Source organism: Tachyglossus aculeatus, chromosome X2 (assembly GCF_015852505.1).
Source record: "Tachyglossus aculeatus isolate mTacAcu1 chromosome X2, mTacAcu1.pri, whole genome shotgun sequence".
Taxonomy (NCBI): Eukaryota; Metazoa; Chordata; class Mammalia; order Monotremata; family Tachyglossidae; genus Tachyglossus; species Tachyglossus aculeatus.
The window spans coordinates 2,767,435-2,785,000 of record NC_052100.1 but is presented as its reverse complement, the minus strand read 5'-3'; the positions used below and the strand labels follow the sequence as shown (position 1 = coordinate 2,785,000).

Genomic DNA, 17,566 nt, shown 5'->3' with positions numbered 1-17,566 from the left:
TGGGAATGCCTTTCAACTGCATGTAAACATCGATCACCTGCTCTCTCGTTTTAAGTTTTGTCGAGCAGTTTCGTTGACTACTTTGAGTGTGATACGGGAAGGACGGCGTTCTCTATGCTGTTGTCAGTGAGGAGAGTGAACCGCTTTGATACGTTTCTGGTGTGCCGTGGTTTTTGTTGTTGTCGTTGATGCTGTTGTTCTTGTTCAAGTTCAACATTGCGCCGTAGGGCGTTGGCGTACCTGTGGGCCAGTGTTGTACGATATCCAGCAATAAGTAGTGGGAGTCAACAAAAAAAAAAGGCAGCAAACTTAGGCAAAGTGTCCTTCTTTTACTGTAGAATTGTCAAACAGGTTCCCTCCCGAGGTTTTCTCTGGCTTGGAGAGTGCAGATTCTGTCTGGGGGAATCCGGCCCGGCCCAAGCGGCCAGCATGAGGGCCGTATCGTTCCCTTTACATTATTGCAGTTGAACACAGTCTTAGCAAGGTGTCACGAACAGTTTGTATTCAGTGGTTTTTGGGTGTGTGATTTCTGGGTTTTTTGGGGGGGGCTGTTGGGTTTCTTTTGGTGTGTTTTTTTTTTTAATCCAGAGATAGAAACACTAGGAGTCAATCGGTGTTCACGAGAAAGACTGAATGACTGTAAAGATGCTATTCCCATATCTCCCGGTCCCCGAGGTGGCTCGGTACTTTACCCAGGACCTATAGCTCAGTGTCTCGCGTGTCCCCGAGGGTTTGTTTTTGGCATGTTTTGATTTGACTAGGTGGTCAACCCTGCTTATGCTGGAACGATAAGGGAGATGGGATAGTTCGACCTTCCCTGTTGTTCTCAGAAGACTGTGTGATCAAACGTGGCCCCCGGCCCCCACGCGCACACACACACAAAAAGAACTCAATTCTTGACAAGCATGCCTTATTTTCCTCGATTAATCTGCTTTGTTGTAAAGGTCTAAGTGCTTGGTCAAACTACTTCACTTTATTTGCCTAACTGCAAAAGAAAACTTGAAATTCATTGCAATACTGGCCTTCCTTAAAGCGAGAGACGCCGTCGAGTCATTTCTAACCCAGAGGCTAGTCCCCGGATTTTAAATGTCCATTTTTCTTCTCCTCCCGCCACCGAAGAAACAGATATATATATAGATAGATAGGTAGATCTACCTATACATCTCTATATATCTATATACAGATAACTGGCTACAGCCCCTGTTCATTTGTGCTTCCCGTTTGATCACACTGATGCTACTAGAAGCAGGCATCCGTAGAAGCAGCCGGAGAGGGAGCTGAAGTTAACTAGAACAGGATCGAAGTCTTTGTGCGTTGCCTTTGACAACAAAGGAAGTTCATAAGAAAAGCCATATTGGCTTGTGCTCTCTAAGATTAGGGTTAGTGGGCCAGTGGAAAGAAGGAGGTTAGGAAAAAACTGTTTGGCAGTTGAGTTTTGTCTCGTAAGTAGCCATGGAAGTCAGAACCAAAAACAACCACAACAACAATAACAAAAAAAATCACGATAGTGAAAAAACTCTTGATAGAGTCACTTTTGGGGCATCCCCTCACAAGGGTTGAGATTTGGTTCAGAACTTGAGGCGGAGCAAAACGTGTCATTAAATTGCCTCACTTGGTGAGGGGGGGGAGTGGGGATGTGTATGTGTTTGTGTATGTGTGCACATGTGTGAGTGTGGGTGTTTGTGTGTGTGTGTGCGTGTACATGCTGAAAGAGGCCCGGAGAGGAGGTTCACTCTCTCCCGTCTGATCTTTCAGGTAACGAAGAGGGCTGCTAATCACTTTAACCCCCTGCCTAGAGCAGACAGATATTTTCATTTGGGAGCAAGTATGTTGTTGCCTTTCAGAATAGCACTGTAGCAGACCTCTGACAATTAGCTGGAGCGCAACCTTTATCCTTTTCAAACTATGCAAACTCTTAAGTAAGAGTAAATTAGATTCAATTAAAGGTAGTTGATGCTCTTTTGCAATCGGATGGCATTCAGGACCCTAACCCGAGCGTATACCAACTGTTGGGCTCAGAATTTCGTGTGCTAACAGTGAACTCTAACCTGGCCATCTATTCTGATATTGTGTAACGGGGAGGGGGGAGGATTGCCTCGCACCTTCTTGAGAAGAGAGGGATTAAGGATTTTTATACTTGTTTTTCATCAAATTTTAATATTTTTGTCAACATTTTTAGGGTATTTAATTTGTAAAACAGACTTTGCTTTGTATCGGGCGTACAGAAAAGAGGGGATTGATTTAAGCTTTTTGAAGCCGAGCGATCAAGTGCATTTGTAATAAAAGTCAATGGATCTCTATCAGTCGTACTCACTGTTTTCATTTCTTGGACCTACGGATTCAGTGACGCCGGAACTTCTCGGCTGAGCTTGAGTGGCGGGGAAGGGAACCTGCCGAGGGGCTGGGAAGGTCAGGGCGGCTTCTACGAGAGAGGGGCGGGGCCCCCACCCCCTGAACTTCCCCCACGTTTTCCCCAATATTTCCCCCTCCCACCCCGACGCTTGAGATCCGTGGTGCTTTACCGTTCCTCGGACTTCCCTTGCCCATTCGAACTCTCCAACGAGAGGGTTCTTCTTTTAACGCCTTGTGCGGGCCTTACTCTCCCAAGCGCTTAGTGCAGTGCTTGGCACATAAGCGCTCAGTAAATACGATCGCATGAATGACAGCCCTGGTAACCCATCCTAACCAGGATCAGTTTTCTTTCCCACGGGTTTTCTCCTCCTTAGAGTCCGAAACCTCCCCGCTGTCATGATCTAAAATGACCTGCCCTAGATATTTTGTTTTTCCAAGTGGTCCGGAAAGGATTCGGATCGTGTCTTACCAACTGGGCTGTAGTGGACTCTCCCGAGGGCTCAGTACAGTGCTCTAAAGAGCGTAACTGCTCAGTAGATACAGTCGGAGGACGTGTAAAATCCCTCCCTGGCCTGAGAATTCATTTCCTATTTTCCTAGACGAGCGCGTACATCCCCGCGCCCAGTTGGAAAGACCATCCCGAGCCTCATGGCCACTTTTCTCCATGGCCTGGAATGGATGCGACATCCTGCCGACAGTGTCCGAGAGCACGCACTCCATCAAGGGCGGGCATTTTCAGGAACTTGGGCTTTTGACTTTGGATTTTTGCAACGCAGTTTGGGGCCGCGGTTTTGGTCTCTGCCCAGTTTGGACAAGTGGTTGTGTCTGAGAGTTGCCGGACTCCTCCGAAGCCCTTCCCAGCTGCAGAGAATTGTTTGGATTTGGGGTTTTTCGGTTTTTGTTTTAAATGGCATCTGTTAAGCCCTCACTGTACTAAGCCCTGGGGTAGTTAGAAGGTGATCGGGTTGGACGCAGTCCCTGTCCCACATGGGGTTCACAGTTTTTAACCCCATTTTACAGATGAGGTGACTGAATCACAGAGGAAATTAAATGACTTGCCCAAGGTCACATTCATTCAGTCGCATTTATTGAGCGCCTACTGTGTGCAGAGCATTGTACTAAGCACTTGGGAAGTACAAGTTGGCAACGTATGGAGACGGCCCCTACCCAACAATGGGCTCACAGTCTAGAAGAATAATAATGGTGGTATCTGTTAAGCACTTACTGTGTGCCAAGCACTGTTCTAAGCACTGGGGCAGATACAAGATTATCAGCTTGTCAATCCCCATTTTACAGATGAGGTACCTGAGGCACAGAGAAGTTAAGTGATTTGCCCAAAGTCACACAGCAGACAGATGGCGGAGTGGGATTAGAACCCAGGTCCTCCAGAGTCCCAGGCCCGTGCTCTATCCACTGGACCACGCTGCTTCTCTCTTGTCGGCGGCAGAATTGTTGGTGGACTAAAACGAGAATTTGGTAGAGCCATTTCTACAGAGTTTTCCGTTTCAGGGATGTCTTGTGGTTGAAGAGTCGTATTTCAAAAAGAAAAAAAATCCTTTTTAGTGTTCCCTTCACCTTTTTGCACTTGGTTTGAAAGTCTGCATTTCACCCAGCATAGACAGGGAAACTCGATTGGTCACTTCTGTTAGCCTTCCCGGCTCTCATTCAGTAATATTGATCTTGGGACTGCAAGATGCTTGACCTGGGTCAGAAAGTCTAATTTTTTTTTTTCTGATTTTGTAAGCATCCAGTTGTTAGAACTTAAAGCAGAAGCCAAATTTGAGATCTGGGCCACCTGACCAGAACACTTGATTGTCATCCACGTGGTTCAACAAATACCACAGATTATTATTATTATTATTATTATTATTATTATTTTATTATTATGGCACAGACCAGATGAGATGAAGATCAAAAAAATTCCTCTCTGTTTCTGGAATACTTTTGGAACTTAGGTGATTACTGTGTGCCAAGCACTGTTCTAAGCACTGAGGTAGAGACAAGTGAATCAGATTGGGCACAGTCCCTGTCCCACATGGAGGGTCACAGTCCTAATCCCCGTTTTACGGATGAAACAACTGAGGCACAGAGAAGTGAAGTGACTTGCCCAGACTCACACAGAAGACAAGTGGTGGAGCCAGGATTAGAACCCAGGTCCTTTTGACTCCCAGGCTCGGAGTCTGTCCACTAGGCCAGGCTGTGAAGTGGGGTGCAAGTCCTCACTTGGAATTTTAGTTGGGCAAATGAACATTAAACTGGTCTTCTTCAAACCAGTGGTAGTAAGAATTCTCCTAACTTCTCATCCGCTTCTGTTATCATTACTATTTTTAATGGCATTTAAGTGCTTACTGCGTGCCAGGCTCCGTAATAATAATAGTGGTATTTGTTAAGAGCTGGGGTAGATACAAGATAGGTTGGACGCTGTCCCTGTCCCACATGGGGCACACCGTCTTAATCCCCATTTTACGGTTGAGGTAACTAAGGCCCAGATAAGTCAAATGACTTGCCCAAGGTCACACAGCAGATAAGGGGCAGAGTCGGGACTAGAACCCAGGTCCTCTGACTCTCAGGCCTTCGCTCATTTCAGTAGGCCACGCTTCTTCTATTTAGAGAGTGCCCTGTGGTGTTGGTGATTTACAAAAGAAGTTCCCACCTTTTGCCCTGTTGAAAACCTGACTGATACCAGTGGAGGAAACGTGACCTCGTCGGGGGCAGCATAAATTGTTTCCTAATGGCTGGAGTTTTGCCTCTAGGCCTTTGTGGTGGTTTTCAAAACTGAGCCATCAGTCTTACTGTTTGAGCACGTACTGTGTGCAGAGCACTGCATTAAGCATTTTGGAGAATCGGGTAGAGTTGTAGACATGATCCCTGCCCTCGAGGAGCTTACACGGGGTGGGGATGAGGGGGGCAAGATGACCCCTGTTATTGGGGTCACAAGAAGGAGAACTCGTTCACCAGCACTTGGGTCCTGGCTTGGGTGAGATTAGGACAGTAATACCCAGTGAGTCCGGCCTGGTTTTCCAGTTTGAGTCAGCCAGTTGCCCCGGACCATTCCAGCATTTAGGATTATGCCTGAGTTGTAATGGAACTTAACTGTTGTGGGGGATTTTGAGAAAATACAGAAATGTGCTTCTTGTCTGTGTGGGTTATGCCAGAGGTGATCAGAGCAGATGGGCAGATGGACTCGCTCAGTACAGTGCTCTGCAGGCAGTAAGTGTTCAATAAATACGATCGATTGATTCTTAAAGAGGAAACCCCATTCCTGGGCTGGCCTCCTTGGCTGTCTCAGCCCGTGGGATCTCCCAACCGATTGGCGGTTGGGCTGTGGTGAGAAAATACCCCCTCCCACTCCAGGGGGTCTTTGGGGCTACCGTGGCTAAAGGGTCAGAAGCTTGGGCTAGGCTGGTACCACGGAGGGAGGGGGCAGTTGTCCATTCAGTTTCTTTACGTTTGTAAAGTGGGAGGTGTGAAATTGGAAAGCATAAGTATGTGTCTTTCAGGAAAGTCCCTGGGAGTTGTGGGTGATGGTTGGAAAACTGGGGAGTAAGTGAAGGGGGAGATTCGAGGGAGAAGGACCGTAGGCGTTTGGGGAAAGGGATGGGACGTGGTCTGGGGAAGACGTATGGTTGGAAGGGAGAGACGAGGAGGTAGAAAGAGGCCGATGGGCAGTTTAGGTGAGTTTAGGGAAATCACATTGGTCACGGCCCCTTGGTGGTGGTCCAGGCCAAAGCCGGTGGAAAGGGTACCTGATTGGTTTGGGGAACTTCCATGATCCTCCTGGTGGTGCTGCCCACACAGTCTTACATTTGGGGCTCCAGTCCAGCTACTTTTCCATGGAATCCTACGTCCATATCTGTAATTCATATTAATGTCTGCCTCTGCCTCTAGACCGTAAGCTCATTGACGGCAGGGAGCGTGCCAGCCTAACTCTGTTACATTGTACTCTCCCAAGCGCTTAGTACTATGCTCTGCACACAGTAAGCACTCAGTAAATACGATTGATTGATTGATTGATTGAATTCCCTGATAATATCCTTCTCCACCGTTCTGCACTGTCCTAAAGGGAAGTGGGGGATTAGATTATTTCAGGCTTTTTCAATCTCTGAACATCTAGAATGAAGCATCAAAAATTAGTAGTGGGGGAAGGTCTTGTGGGGTTTTTTGTTTTGTTTTGCTTTTCCCTGTAGCCTTTTCAGAGAGGTTCTTTGAGTCAGAGGATAGTCTGAAGTCTTCGAGACCCGTGGGACTTTGCTGTTTGGGGAAATTCTCCAAATCAAGATGGGGCCTTAGTCCTGGTTGATGGCTTCCGTCTGGGCCAACTGAAATGGTTAGCCGCACGTTGAGTCTCCACACATTCTGGGGCACTCGGTGAGAAGGAGCTTTCTCTGGTAGGAATGAGCAAGCGTGGGCTCTGCTCTCTCTCCATCTCATCTTTGTAGTCGCTCTGGTGTAGCTCTCTCTCTGTCTGCTGGGTGGCTAAGTCAGCATGGGCTGAGATGCGTTAAGCACTTTATGGACTCTTGTTGGTCTCCTGCAAGTTTCTGGCCTCTTTCGGTAGAGCAGAAACGGCGTTGAAACGCGTCCCCCACTCCAGATAGTGTTTAGTGTAAAGCTTAGTGGGTATGATTTTGCGAAATGACTGTAATAAGCTCAACAAGGCAGACGTAACTTAAGTTAGTTCCCTCTGAAAGTAAAATCAGATCTAGGTGCGTGGTCATTTTTACCAGCGGGTTTCAAATTTATGACTTTGGCCGGTCCCGTCTCTGAAAATTCCGGGCATGTCATGATTTAAAGAATCAATCAACCGTGACCTCTTGCCGACCATTTTGGTAGCTAGAAGGTAGGAATAATTATTAAGCAAATAACGCTAAGTACGCGGACAATAGGGCTTCTTTCACGGTAGCTTATTTTGTAACGCTGGCACACGGTCTCAGCGTGATTTGCTAACTTTAGAGTGAGTCGGATTCGGAAACTAGAGTAGTCCCAGACTAGAATTTGTTGGAGTCAGCGCGGGGTTGGGTAAAGCGGCCTCTCAGTTTAACATTTGTGTGGGCAAAGGAAAGCGGTCGTCCTTGCTGGCATTAACTAGCAGGGCTGGAAATGACTAGGAGAGTCGAGGCCCTCGGTCTTCCTGGAGTTTTGTGCGTGGCAGTAAGTGATAGCAGCTGCCAGGGTAGAGTTACCTCCTGCACTGGTTTGGGTGCATAATTCCGCCCCTGCGGAATCATGCAAGGGAGGGTGGTGGGGGGGGGGGGGGGGGGGGGGGGGTCGAATTTAGTTTCCACCAGTGCCCCGGTCGGACTTTACACTCACCTCCGAACACAAAAACTGGCTGGCCACTTTCACTTTTATTTCCAGTCATTTTCAATTCCTTGGTCCCTGAGCAGAATTCTGGACTGGGTTTGTTTCGCCTCCTCGGGTGCCATCAGACCTGTTTGGCAAAGGGTCAGGAAAACAGTCAGCCTCGTTTGTGTATGGTGAGGGCGCTTTTAAACCGGGGGCGGCCAACAGCCCCGCTGGGCTCCCGGGACGCAGTTTTCGACCCTGTTTTGTCACCGTGCGGGGCGGAAGTTTGGGATGGGAAAGAGAAAATGAGATGGCGGTGACTTAAGAGCTGGGTGCCAGAGTTTTCTCATTCTGAGCCCCCGCTGCCAGGGAGGAAAAACTAGACCGTTCGGATTTGGACGGATTGAGGGATGAGTCCTGCTCTCTTACTGGGTCAGTGGGGAACTTTCATGAGTGTGATCAGCACTTTCCCCATGGGCCTGCCTGGTGGTGGGGATTTTAGGAGGGAGCAAGGCCTAAACCGCATTGCTGGACAAATGAATAGCAGTCCCTTAGGAATTATGTGGCAGCTTTCGGGAGGCTTAGGAGAGACCTGGAATTTGATTCTCCCCTCTTCTTGGAGGATGCAAAAGTTCAAACCCTATGGAACTGCTTGGGCCCAAGGGGTGGTAAATATGCCCCGATCCCCATTCCGGCCTGGTTCCTGGCACTTTACTGAGCTCCTTGAGGACCGGGATCACGTCTAGTGCCTCTGCTTGTATTGACCCCACCCAAGCACGTCTGGCGCCTCTGTTATACTGTGCTCTGCCAAGCGCTTAGTCCAGTGCTCGATAAATACCATTGATTGATGGATTGACACTTAGGCTGTTCCCACTGCAAGCCAAACCCACTTGGTGCGAGTGTTCCAGAATCAAACTCATTTTCAAGCCACAGGCAGTCTGTTACCGAAAAAATTCACTCTAGAAAGAAAAGTTTCCTAGAAGTCCAGCCGGTCTGGGTGAGCCAGTGCTCAAGAGCATCTGAAAACTCGATCTCCAGGTTCTTGTCAGTAAAGTCGAATGAGGAATTCCTGCCTAAATGATTTTTATAAAGCTATTTCTATAATGAGTGGTTTTTCTGCTCTCTTTTCCACAGCTTTTTAAGCACATTATGCTTAAAAGCAACGAGCGAGAGGTCTGCCTTTAAATCTGGTTGATTTGGGGGCGTTACTTGAGTGAGTGACTGTTGACAGTTGGCAGTGGGGAGAGACAGAGGGTGATGAGTGTGTGCTTGTAGGCATGCGGGGTAGTCCATAGTGTGGTTTTGCTAGTCATTCTGGACTTGTGTGCAACTATTGTTGAAGATGTAGTACTGTTTGTGTAAAAAAAAAAAATTATCTATGCTGTGTGTGTGTGTGTGTGTGCACGCGCCTGCACGCGTGCGCTTTATGAGTTGACTATTGCCCCAGAACTTTGTATCTCTTTGATTTTGGTCAGGAAAGTTTCAACTTCCATTGTTCAGATTTTAGATTTGTGTTCTTGTCTTGTGGAAATGTGCCAGTTAGTGGTCTGAATACAGACTGATGATAAAATGCGGTATTTTGGGAGATAAAGCTAACGAGTGTATCTTCGCCTCTTAGAGAATGAATCCAATTAAGCAAAAAGTACACTCAGTGTGGTGCACGTTTCAGAGTTCTGGCTTCTACGGCGTGAGCAACCAAGTTTTTCACTGTCAGACTTCAGGCTGGAAAGTTATTGGAGAGAGGTCAGGGGCAGAATTCTACTCACGTGGGTTTCTTTAAAGAAAGAGGGTCGATGTGGGTCTCCGAGGCACCTTCTGAGGCATCTTAGCTGCCCAACTAAGAGAAATTGAGAAAGTGGCTTTTTGGGTGTTTTGTTGGGTTTTTTTCCCCCTCTTGAGTGTACGTTACAATTTCAGAATAATATCTTTCCTCTGCTCCATCTTAAGTCTAGAGTTTGAACATTTCTTTCCCAAACTTGAGTACGGGGAGTATGATTGGACTTGGGGGCTGTTTTTAAGGACCGCCCCCCCACCCCCGAACTCCAAGATCCAGTTGAACTCTTTATTGAGAGGGAATGGAGACAGGAAAACCACATTGATTTCTCCACATAAACCAGGATTTACCCGTCTGTCTTGTGTTTTGTGGTGTGTGCTGTTGATGGTTTTTACCCGTTGGCGGGCTCCTGAAACCAGAAGCCTAAACATTCCTTTAGTGTCAACCAGTGGATAGTTACTTCTCCTCCCTTAGGTGAAAACATAGGTAGTTTTGAATATCCAAATATCTCTCCCCTTTGTTTCTCGACTTGTTCCAAATCTGTAGGTCATGCAAATAGGCATCCGGCAGCATAGACGCCTGACCTCGTCTCTTGGGAGTTGAAGCTTTGTAGAAACAGTACTTTGAGTCTAATCTACACTACTCTATTGTGTGTAATGGTTTTATTACCGAATTCTGGTGCATGTCTTTGGGCTTATTCAAAAGTGTACAATAGGAAAGTATATTTCCTTTCGTAGAAAGGAGATGATTTTTTTCTACTTTGCAAAGTGTGAGTACAGAGATCTTCTACTATGGGAAGATTAACCACGTACTGAACTACTGAGGAGTATATATTTTTACATATATAGAAGGAACCTATATAGAACAGCATTCAGAGCCTAAATTCTATATAGACGCAACATTCAAGACGCTAAACGGACTCTGTCAGGTAGAGTGAGCGGAGAAAACTCACAGAGCCGGAAGGAACCTTGAGAGAGGTCATCTGGTCCAGCCCCCTGCCTCCAGGCGGGGAATGACTAAACCGTTCGGGGTAGACGACTGCCCGTTCTCGTAAGATCTCTTGGGGGAGGAGACCCTACGTCCCGGTCCTCGCAATGGCTTCCCAATTGCGGCCTACGCAGCAATGTCGTCACCGACTCCTCCTAGACCCACCGAACGTTTTATCCCGTCGCATAAATGTCCTCACGCGGCGTCTGCCGCCCAAACACGACAGCCCGGGGATAGCACGTAGAGGAGTCAAAGACCAAAATTAAGCAGATCGGCCTGGTTTGCCGAGCCAGCCCCAGCGAGGCGGACGAGCAGAATAGCCCGCGCGTTCCGGAAACCGGATGGCATCTTAACCTGCCCAATTCCAGGAAGATTCGCGTTTGGGGGAAACGGTCTCTCGCCCCGACGGTGCCGTCGGAGGAGAAACGGCACCGGCCTGTAACTTGTGCCCAGCCACCCGCTGATTTCCCCCGAGATTCCCCCCTCCCCCGCCCCCGAGGCCAAAGCCGCCCTGCCGGCTCCGTGCACCGAGCCACGAGGGCCGGGGCTTTCCCTGAAAGGGCAACTTCTTCGGGTGCCGTAGAAGGACCCGTTAATTCACGAGCGGTGGCTCATCTGCTTTCGAGTCAGTGTGAGACCAGTACCACCACCACCATGGCGTGACTGCAGGTGCTATCTTTCAGAAGAGGCGTGAAACCACCGCCCTCAGCCCCCAGCCCGATCGCCCCCGCCGACCCGGGGCATTTTCAGAGCAGAGTGGGGCGGGGGCGGGGCGGGCCCGCCTCAGCCGCCCCGGCCCAACTCCAGCTCAGGGGTTCACCTGCCCCCCCACCAACCCCAGTTCTTCCTGCGGTTTGAATTGGACCCAGTGCTGACCGCGTTCCGCTTCTCGCGTCGAGTAGCGCTGTCAAGTGTCTCTCTCTCTCTCTCTCTTTCTCTCTCTTCTTCCCCCACCCCCTCCCCCGCGAGCCTCAGAGATGGCGATGGGTCTGAGATGTGGGCCTCGTGAAACCCGTACCTACCTCACAGGGCTGTTGTGAGGCTGAAAGCTAGTGAAGCGCACCGCGAGCTCCTAGACTAGGAGACACGGTCCGCTTCTGGTTTCGTTGGACTTTTCCTGGCCCAAGTTGGGAATCTGTAGTGACTGGAGTCTTCCAGCAGTATGGCATGAGCTGAACGGAGCCTGCTCTCCTTCCCTTCCCCCTCACCCCCCGCGCCTGAGAAGATGGGGCTGGCGGGGAAGGGCTGAGTGGGGGGGGGCGGTCTGGGGCCCGTCGGCTCGGATCTGGGTAACTGAGGCAGGGCCAGCAGGATCGTCAGAGGGGTTTGAGCGGGGCGCCGGCGGGCGAGCCAGCTGGGGGCCTTGGTTGCCACAGACGCAGTGAGAAGAGTCACCATTATTTTCAATGGTCGTGATAGTCGTCCCCGCTCCCCACTCCCACCCGGTCCTTGCCCCCCTCCCTCCCTTCCCTTGGTCGTTCTCTTAAACTGATATTGTAGAGTTGCTTTATTTTGAGCTGTCCGTGTATCCACAATCCCAAACTGGAAAAAATAAAAATCCTGCTGTGAAAGGTATATATTACTCTAGATTTTTTTCTTACTGTAAATATTGTAAGATTGTAATACTGTCAATATTTTATTAACCAACAACTGTTAATCTGTGTGAACTCAGACTTACTTTAAGTGTGCTTCATATTTCCTGTACGTGGTCCCTGTTGCAGACAGTATTAAGTTATATTCTGATGTAAGATTAACTTTATTAAAGAATGTAAACATTAATGTTTCCTTTGGGGAAAACAAATAAAGTATACGGAAGACAATTCTTGTCATGGAAACCTATTGTGTACATGCACTCGCTGTTGTGTACTTACACTCGCTAGACCCAAGACCACTTATCGATTTCGCACAGCCATTCCAAAACCTTCGTTAACACAGCTGATCTAGACCGAGTTGTGACCGAGTCGGAGAATGAGTTTTGTCGGAATAGCGACAGTCTCCAGACTGGAAGCTCGTTGTGGGCAGGGAACGGGTCTGCCGACTCTGTTGCATTGTGCTCTCCCAAGTAGTTAAGTGCAATGCTGTGCACCCAGTAAGCGCTCAATAAATATCAATGATGATGGTGATGATGAGTATCAACAGTTTGTATCAGTCCGCTGTGAATTGGAATCTTGACATTTCTAATCAAGTTTGTACACTTTTTATAGTGAAAAATTTTACTGACTTCATTTTAAAACTTCACCTTCTCTAAAGAATGATCCCTCCCCACCCTCCCCCCCCCATCCTCCCCCCAAAATTGTGTACCCTTCCGAGGTAGAATTGTTCTTTAATATCTTGGCGAAATGGCTTGGTTGGATGGACCATGAGTATATTTGCTAAAGGTTTTGGGGAGGAGTTGATGATATTCTTTGAGTTTACAAGTTAATCTTTATTGAAGATGTGCCAATATACAGTAGGACATTGTTAATTTGCACTATCGAATGGAGAACCCATGAAGAATGCCTTGATTATTGCCAATTAGGACCTAAGCAAATGCAATTTTAAAACATAGATAATATATATATAAAACATATACATATGCAAATATGTATATGTTCTCATATGTATACATATACGTCAGAACACCGTCTCATGTGAGCAAGAGTTAGGGGGAGGTGTTGACCTATAATCTCACCACCTTGAGTGGAGGGGGGGGGGCCCCCCATTCCCGGTGCCGGGAAGTCAGAATGTACATGGAAGGCCAGCAGCTCTGTAATGCAATGACGAGCTTGCCCGTTCGAAACATCGGACTGGAAACTAGCGATGTTCTACTGTATTGCTTTATCGAAGTATTGTGATTATTTTAGGCATTTTGATTCTTACCAAATATATACTGTAACAGTATACATTGTACAGATTTAAATTTTATTTGAAAAATGAAATAAAGTAGGCGAAAAATAAAGATGTTTATTTTTCACGTGACTCTGTAAACAGATCAGTGTTTTGTTTCAGTGCCCCGGTGGGGAGGGCCGAGGGGGTCTCGAAAGGCGGACTGACTTTTCAGGTGCGTGGAGCGAGCCTATCGACCTGCCTTAAGCCCTCTGGTGAGTGGGCGGAGATGTCTCAGGACAGAAGGGGACGGTCCCGAAGACGTTTCCGGTTTACGACAGAGAACCTCTTGGACGTCCGTAGGCCCGCCGTCCAACCTCCAGGGTCAGGGGCCTGGATTCCCGGCAAGGGGGACGGGCTTAGTCTCTGGAGATGAGAGCGGCCATTTGGAAGGGAGCGGGGAGGGGGGGTTTCCTGAATGTGGTCTGGGCTTTGGGGCTGGGGGCGGGGGGGTGTGGGGGGGATGTCTTTCAGAATCCCCGGCATGAAATAGATGAATTTCCCCAGGAATCACTTTTCCCCGGGGCCGGAGCCGATGTGTCACCTGCTTGGGTTCACATCCTGATGCTCTCTGGGGTGAACTCCCTCTGAACCACATGAAGGAAGGTACCGAAAAGTGGGACTTGAGGTGGACTTCTTTGAAGACGCAAACGGTAATTGGGAAATCCCCCAGCCTCCCCCACTCCCAGAGCAGCGAGCGGCGGAAGACAACGTTTGCCCCGTTGGCGATTAGCGCCTTCTCCCTGCCCACCGCCTGGAGCTGGGTGGAAGCTTTGTCTAGGGCTTCCCCTTTCCACTCTCACTTTTCCCAAACCTCCAGTTGTCTCCTGGGGATGAAACGGGTATCGTGTCCTTCCTGGGATCCAACCGTCCAGGCCCAGACCATCACCCTTGGGGAATCCCAATCACGTTGGGCTAGAACCCAGCGTGTAGGTAGACCCCGAGGCCGGAAGGTCACCAGGGTCCGGCTGAAAACCGAGATTGAGCCTCTGATTCTCCTTGGGAGAGGTTGGCAGAAGTGGAAACGGGATCCCTCCGCTCAGGCTTGAGCAGGCTGCTGTAATGCGGGGTATGGGCTGATGGTTAGAGGTCTCGTAGGAGACCCATCCCTGATCTGCATATCCCATTTGCCTGTTTAAGCCAGGGCTCTGGGAACCGGGGTCAAGGTGCGTAGCTTTCCAAGTGAACAGGAATGGGCCGAAGATACTGCATGCAGGGGGAAAGAAAGAGCCAGCGAGAGGGTCGGGGGATTGAGCCCTGACCTGGAGCACTGGAGCCCGCTTTGGTGGCCAAACGCAGTCTTCCCAAAGTCACCCCACCTGGACCTGCCACAGGCATTCCCGGGAACCTAACTTCAGTGGTCCCAGTGTGCCCGGATTTTGCCGAGGCTCCTCATTGCCCGCTGACGTGGGGTCTCGGTGCCGTGAGCTGGGGCCGAGGGCAGAAGGCTCTGGGCTCCGGGCTCTGGAAAGAGCCTCGGGATGGGGTTGAAAACCAGCTCGATCCGGGAAGAGATCAAGACTGGGGCGGCTACGCCCTCAGACCTCACTCTGGCTTCTCGTTAGAATTGAGCGCGAGAGCCCTAAACGGGGGCCTGACCCCTGACCCCCTCCCCCTTTCTGTCAGCCGTTCCACAAGGATGCTTGGCTTTTGATCATTTTTTCCCTCTTATTTGGATTCAAAAGGAGTAATGCAATATGCAGGCTCAATGTTTTTTAGATTTTCTGCTTGAGTATGTTAATTTTGATTCACCAATGCAGCGTTTCATTTTCTTTGGCTGCCTTGCACTTTTTCTAGAAATCCTTTTGCTTCTACTTCCAATAAGCTTTTGTTGTTATTGTTGTTGTTATTTTTGCTTTTTTCCCCCAAGAGGGAGGGCTTTTTTTGTTGGAGTTTTGGTGGAGGTTTTTGTATCCGGTCTGGGACGAAGGGGAGATAAATCTCCCTTTATTATCAGTGTCCGATCTTACCGATTGGTGGGATGGGAATACCCTTTCCGACACCAGATGAGCACAGGCCTCGGTTCTCCCTTTCCTGTTTTGGATCACACATCTGCGAGACCTAGGGGAGCTAGCTCCTTCTCCAAAGGCCTTGGTCGCTGGGGTAGTCACGGTATTTATTGGGCACTAAGTGCACCGCACTAAGTACTTGGGAAAGTTCAAGAGAAGCACAACCCATATGCCCTGCCCTCACTTTAACGGGGAAGGCAGACAGAGAAATATTTCCATAGCTCCTCAGGGACTCAGAACTGCAATCTCGGGAACTTCCGCCCCTCCCAAATCCCTCCCTTCCCATCAACAGTCTTCCTGCAGATGCCAGCCCAAGCCAGCTCTTCACTAGCCTAACTGTCCAGGAATAGTAGTAATGGTATTTATTGAGCAACCACTAGACGTAATGCACTGGATCCAGCTCTCGGAAAGTACAGCAAAAACTCACGACACGTCCCCTTCCCCTAATCCTGGCTCTGCCACTTGTCTGCTGTGTGACCTTGGGTTAGTCACTTCGCTTCTCTGGGCTTCAGTTCCCTCATTTGTAACATGGGGATTAAGACTGTGAGCCCCAACAGAGCAACGAACCCGGCCCATCCTGCTCCCTCCTAATGCCGCGTGGGTGGTGGGCAGTCTCCCCCAAGATGGTCACTGGATGGGGGCAGTGGAAAGTCAGGAGCGTCTTCCGTAGATCCTGCTGAACGTCCAGCTCTTAAATTGGCCACTTCTCCTGGCCGCTGCCCCATCTGAGGATGCACTGACTTGGCCAAAAAAGTGCACCCTGGGCCTTTAGTTTCCCGCCCAAAGCCTAATAATAATTATAATAATGGTATTAAGCACTTATTATGTGCCAAACACTACTGAGCACTGGGTAGATACACGATTCTCAGGTCAGATAAGGTCCTTGCCCCTCATAACATTCACAGCCTGAGTAGGGGGGAGAAGAGGTAATAAATCCCCATTTCATAGATGAGGAAATTGATTTTCTCATTGACCTCAGATGGGATTTATCAGAAAAAACTTGAGCTCCTTGGGGGCCCAAGCCAGTTGATGACAATCCATTAGAGATGTTTTCCTCTTCCAAATGAAACCCGTTGATTTCAGACCCCGCTTCTGCCAGGGGAGCAGGGCCCAGGCTTCAGTGTCAGGCCATGCGGTGGCTTGGCCTTGATTCCCAGGAAAAGGGGAAACGGGAAATATTTTTTTAACGGTATCTGTTAATCGCTTATTATGTGCCAGGCACCATACTAAGTGCCGGGGCAGATACAAGCTAATCAGGTTGGACACAGTCCCTGTCCCAGTGGGGCTTCTAGTCTTGGGGAAGCACCGTGGCTTAGTGGAAAGAGCCAGGGCTTGGGAGTCTGAGGTTGTGGGTTCTAATCCCAACTCTGCCACTTGTCCGCTGTATGGCCTTGGGCAAGTCACTTAACTTCTCTGTGCCACAGCTCCCTCATCTGTAAAATGGGGGTGAAGACTGTGAGCCCCACGTGGGACAACCTGATTACCTTTTATCTACTCCAGTGCTTAGAACAGTGCTTGGCACATAGTAAGCGCTTAATACCAACATTATTATTATTATGAACCCCATTTTACAGGTGAGGTTGCTGAGGCACAAAGAAGTGAAGTGACTGGCCCAAGGTCACACAGCAGATGAGTGGCAGAGTTGGGATTGGAACCCAGGTCCTTCTGATTCTCAGGTCCAGGCTCTATCCACTAGGCCATGCTGTTTCCATTGGGCCAGTCCCTGTTTCCTCCTGGATCTCTTTCTCCCCGGTGGGTCTTGGTGCCCTGGGCACCATATCACCTGAGGGGTTTTGCGGGGCCTCTGAAGATGTCTGACTCCTATTGCCAATTCCCTGCTAAAAAATAAACGCTTCATTGGGGCCCCGACAAGCTCCCCTCCCCCAGATCACAGAAGTGAGAGCAGGAATCCATGTGTGAAGGAGAGATGATGTAGCGATGAGAAGCAGCGTGGCTTAGTGGAAAGAGCCCAGGCTTGGGATTCAGAGGTCATGGGTTCGAATCCCAGCTCCACCACTTGTCTGCCGTGTGACTTTGGGTAAATCACTTAACTTCTCTGGGCCTCAGTTCCCTCATCTGTAAAATGGGATTAAGACTGTGAGCCCCACATGGGACAACCTGTTAACCTTGTATCTACCCCAGCGCTTAGAACAGTGCTCAGCACATAGTAAGCGCTTAAAAAATGCCATCATTATTATTATTATTAGCGGGAAGTCCCTAACTGCTGCCCAGTTTTAATGCCTGGAGCCTTCCCTTTCAGATCCTAGTCTGGAGCTGAAGGAGACCCTTCCCC

General features: G+C 49.1%; 1 long non-coding RNA gene across 1 annotated transcript in view; it reads right to left on the bottom strand.

Moving 5' to 3' along the window:
- Positions 1-7,693: 7,693 nt before the first annotated feature.
- The window catches only part of LOC119949116, a 34,917-nt gene continuing 25,044 nt past the window's right edge, over positions 7,694-17,566 (bottom strand). Inside the window, exons 2-3 of the long non-coding RNA XR_005457171.1 lie at positions 9,405-9,475; positions 7,694-7,783 (exon numbers count right to left, since the gene is read on the bottom strand). This is a non-coding gene — a long non-coding RNA (uncharacterized LOC119949116). The remainder of the gene's footprint in view (positions 7,784-9,404; positions 9,476-17,566) is intronic.